At 32.0% G+C, this 5,241-nt stretch overlaps 1 non-coding gene across 1 annotated transcript; it reads left to right on the forward strand.

Moving 5' to 3' along the window:
* The first annotated feature begins 454 nt into the window (after positions 1-454).
* On the forward strand, positions 455-561 carry LOC112094286. The gene has a single exon (XR_002903459.1). It is a non-coding gene; the product is annotated as a small nucleolar RNA R71 (small nucleolar RNA).
* Positions 562-5,241: the final 4,680 nt, after the last annotated feature.

The following is a 5,241-nucleotide window of genomic DNA, read 5'->3' on the forward strand; positions in this document are numbered from 1 at the left end:
TGTGTTAGATAAGGGTTTGTTGTATGTGCCTAAGGCATTACATTGCTCCTCGTAAACCCCTCTCATTTTACCATAAGCAGGACAATCCTTAGCTAGATGTTCCACCCCACCACAGACAAAGCATGGCTCATGTGTCTCTGCCCTTGCGACCGTGTGGATTCCTCTACCTTCTTTGCCATTGAGGGCCTCGATTTGCCTTGTCAAAGATTCGACTTGGGCTTTGAGGTTGTCCTCCTTCCTTAATTGATAGATTCCAACCGGTTGGGACCTATTGGTGCTGTCAGTAGCACTAGGTCCGGTCCAAGTGTGGGCTTTTTTAGCTAACTCGTTGAGATACTCAAACGCCTCCTCGGGATCCTTTTGGAGAAACTCACCATTGCACATCATCTCCACAAATTGACGCTCTCGAATCGTGAGTCCTTCGTAGAAATAACTGACGAGGCGCCAACTCTCGTAACCATGGTGAGGACACTGATTTAATAGATCCTTGAACCGTTCCCAAACTTGATACAGAGTTTCAGTGTCCTTCTGGGTAAAGGTCGAGATCTGTAGCTTCAGACCATTGGTCTTATGGTGAGGAAAATACTTGTTGAAATATGTTGTCGTCATTTCTTCCCAAGTTCCAATAGACCTGGGTCGCAGAGAATACAACCAGCTTTTAGCCTTGTCCTTCAAAGAGAAAGGGAAAAATTTCAATCGCACAGAGTCTGCGGCTTCAGCTCGGTTGTGAAAAGTGGCCACTACTTCTTCAAACTCCCTAATATGCACGTATGGATTCTCGCTCTCTAACCCATGAAAGGTCGGCAAGAGTTGGATCATGGCCGGCTTGAAATCCAAATTCGGCATATTAGGGGGAACCATTATGCATGACAGTGTGGCCGTACGTGTAGGGTGAAGATAATCATTCAACGTCTTCTGTTGGACCTCCTCGTTTTGAGCCATCGCGAACGGATTTGCAACTGCTAATGAGACTGGGGTCGAGGGAGGACTAGACATGTGGGAAGAAACTTCACTAGGGTTCTCCGGTCTTCTTGCGAATCTCCCTAATTCGTCTTTATAATGATTCATTCACTTTACAGCGTTTCACTTTTTTTTTTTAAAGAAAATTTTAATTTTTTTATTATTTTTTTATTGAAACAAAGAAAACAATAATGTAGAATCGCGAATCACAACCCCCAAGAGTGCTCCCAAGAAAAATTGGTGGGGTGAGACCTCCTTAAAAACCAACCTCCTAGACAAAGCAACATTCCCAAGAAAGACTGGTGGCGTAGAACGCTAACAGGAACCAGCGTCCTAGACAGAACTCCCTTAGTTCGTACTTTTCAACGTTTCCACAAAATTGCTTGAAATTTTTTTTTTTTTACGTTTTATGACGTGTTTTATGAAATGTTAAGTGTTAGATATTAGTACCCTAAGTTAATACTATTCTAAAACTTAAGGTTACACAAATTATGAGAGATTATGAGTCCTAATTTAATGTCTAAATTGGTCACCTAAAAATCACAACCTAAAAATTAATTCTAATTATAACAGAAAATTAAAAGCAAAAATAAAATAACAAACACTAATAAATGATAAAAATGAAAACAATCAATATAAATAAAATTAAAATTAAAATTAAAATTAAAAAATAAAATAAAACTAACATACATAATATAAAACAAAACTAATAAAACTTTGCAGAAAGGGAAAAAAAAAATATTAAACACAACTAATGATTACTAACACACATAAACACAAAACGCACACACTAACTAATGAAAAACAAAATCTCAAAACGGACTAAGTGGCCACTAAAAGACAAAACCAAAGAAAATGAAAACAGATATACATTACTCTTAAAAAAAAACGTACAAACCAAACTTGATTAATAAAAAAAAAACCTAACAGACGACAAAATGACAAGACTCACAAAAATGTAATACCAATAACAGACGTCATCCAGTTTTTTTTTTCTTTTTTTGAACAAATAAAATAAAAATAAAAATAAAAATAAAAAGAAAACCTATCAAACTAATGAAGAAAACTAATCGAACAACAGGAAACTGAAAACTGATTACAAACTAATACGACAAAACAAAGTTTTTTTTTCTAAAATAAAAGGCACGGAAAGGTCACTCAAATCCGACAGAAACTAATAAACGCTGCCTTTTTTTTTTTTTTTTAAAACAAAATTAGACAAAACAGTACCTAACAAAAATTTACTTCAATCAAACAGACCACGAAAGCAAACTGACAACAAATTACAGACACAAATGATATTGACAAAAGACCAAGCAAATAGAACAAAGATGCTGTTTTTTTTTTTTTTTTTTTTTGAAACGTGCCAAACAAAAAGAGTAAAATAAGTAAAAGACTAATATTACTTACCTCTTTAGCTAATTATCTACTGAACAATCTTGTTGACGCACCTCCCTGGCAACGGTGTTAAAATTTAATTACGCCCAAACATGTTAAAAATAAAGCGGTCGCGGTAGCACAGTTAGGACGGTCGTATCCACAAGGAGGAGACAAATTGAACAAGAAAATATTAGCAAATAAAAAGTGTCATGAGATAAATAATAAAGTAAAAATAAAAGAGAATGTAATTTTTGTTGAGAAGTTAAAGTTTAAGAAAAATATAGGAGAAAATTATATTTAAAACCGGTAAGGCGTCGAGATTCTTCTATATGCTTCGTTCACCCGATGGATTTTGATCTTTAAGATTACTCAATTGAAAGTTTCACATCCCAAACTAACAATCGGAAAATATATATATAAAGAACATGTGAATTAAAATGTATTTGAGTGAGTAAAATTCTTACGTTTAGTATTAGGAAAAATCATCTTAAGAGAAATCTAAGAGCGACAATATACCATTGGCAATAATGCAGTAAAATACTACTCATAAAATAATATCTATCAATATATAGTATCATGCAACAATCACATAAAAAGAGCTTGAGTAGATTTATATAAAAGTTGACAATAAAATATATCAATATGAGAAATTAAAAGAAGATAGAAGAAAATTAATCACTCAAATATATAAACATTGAAGAACAAGTGGAGAATCAAAATCCACTCAAGATCACTTCACATATAGGTTTCTCTCTAACCTCACCAAAGAGAAAAAAATGTCTAAACTTAAGCTAAAAATTCACCACCAAATAACTTGACAAAGCTCCTATTTATAGAGTTTTTTGAAGCTTGTTGACACAAAATACTCGGTACAAAAATAAAAGAAAAGAATGTAAAGCGTTTCCAAACATGAATTTACAAAGAATTAATTTGGATGATAAAAGCTCATTAAATAAAAGAAAACGACAGCCACAAACGTTCTTCAGTTGAGAAACGAAGTTGGAAGGTTGTGCACGGTGGGGCCCATGGGTTTCTTGGGTTGTCTTTTGCACGTGCTTGGTGTATTGGATGAAGGAGGCATGCATTTGGTCCAAAGGTGTACGTGTTGTCGACTTGCCAAATAAATGGAGATGGGCTGAAGGAGCTGGGCTTAGTGGCTTGAATGGCTAGGCTTGCTGATGGGCTTCTCTTTGGGTTTTGTTTGGTAAACTAGCTCAAATTTAATTATTTTCTTTAAAAATTTAAAAAATAAAATAAATTCAATTAAAATTAAATCTTTTAAATTTAAGAATATTTGAAATTAAAATCACAAATTTGATAAAATAATTTGACAATTATGAACATTAAAAGTGCAAATTTGTGCACTTATCAGTATCTTAAACTATCGTGACCTTGTTGACGTCCTCTTCTGGAAAATCCCATATATGTCGATGCCCAAAATGTTCTACAACTTTCCAATTCAGACCGTTAAATAAATCATCAACGTAAAAAACTTGTTCCACCTGGGAAGCTAGAATGGAAGGTTCATTCTCATACCACGAGTCCTTGACGAAGATACTTATTTTATTCTTGTATTGTTGAATTCTTCTTCTTTCTGCACCAGTGTCGAACCACTTACACTTGAAAAGGAAGACACGTTTATAAAGAAAGTTTAACACTTCATGTTTCAATTTTATAAGTTTTATCAAATTTTATGAATAAGTTATTTTTTTAATTGTTGCACTCATAATGTTTATAATTAATTTTTAATTTTCTTTCTATTAATATAATTAATTATTATTAATTAAATTCTTAAAATTAATAGTTTTTAATAAAATTTTGGCATCATAACGACATATTTTTCTTATTATCCAAAAATATAAACCTGCCAAAAAAATAGCTTTTAAAAGATTTTGGCACACCATAACTGCAAGATGTGCCACCCAGAATAATTATCAAAACTTTGAATTTCAACCAAATTCAAATTATAATCTTAAAATTTCAACAATCTAAATATCAAATTTCAACAATCTCAAAATTCATAATCTAAAATTCAAACTATAATCCAAATTTCAAATTATATACTAATTCTAAAATCTGTAAATCAAACTTCAAGATTTATAATCCATAATTATACACAATTCAAATAACAAAATTTTGGGAATGGTGTCCTAGAAGCATGAGATGTAATAGGATATTTATTATTTATTTAATAAAAGAGTTTATTCATTTTATGAATATCAATGAAAATTCCATGATTATACACAATTCATAGCATATATTTATGAATATTTTATGAATATCAATGAAAATTCCATGATTATTTATGTGACCTTAAACATTGTATATAAGTGTTATATACGAGAGGCTAATGTTTAAGGATAATAATCAAAAAGTAATGTTCGTAATAAATTTAATTAAAGTTCAGAATCTTTAATTAAAACATTATTAATACATGTCATTCCCATTTAGAATGGAACGGTGTTATCCGCACTGTTAATATGGCGAGATATTGAATGAGTGTATTACGCATAATGAGATTATGTGGAATAGGGACACAGACACAATATGAATTTTTAATAATTTTTGTTTAAGCATAGAAATTCTAATTGAGTCTACCGATGGTCATATATAGAATAATCTTAATCATGAGTTCTTAACAGACTCCTATTTATGGATTTGTGTCTTTTAATTTGCTCGGTATAGATTCTGAGATCCTGAATCCTATTCCTTGAATTTTGGAGACATGATGAAGTAGGTAGCCGGGAATGTTATTATACGAGATGGAATCCATTCCTTCTTGAGAAAGAAGCAGATAAATAATTCTCTTAAGTGTTGATTCGATATTTGGATTAGTAAGAGCGCTCTGGTTCATGAATGTGTTTTATGAATCACTATCCATTAGAGAATCAATGGTACTCA

The sequence above is a fragment of the Morus notabilis genome, unplaced genomic scaffold, assembly GCF_000414095.1.
Source record: "Morus notabilis unplaced genomic scaffold, ASM41409v2 Scaffold15, whole genome shotgun sequence".
NCBI classification, from domain to species: Eukaryota; Viridiplantae; Streptophyta; class Magnoliopsida; order Rosales; family Moraceae; genus Morus; species Morus notabilis.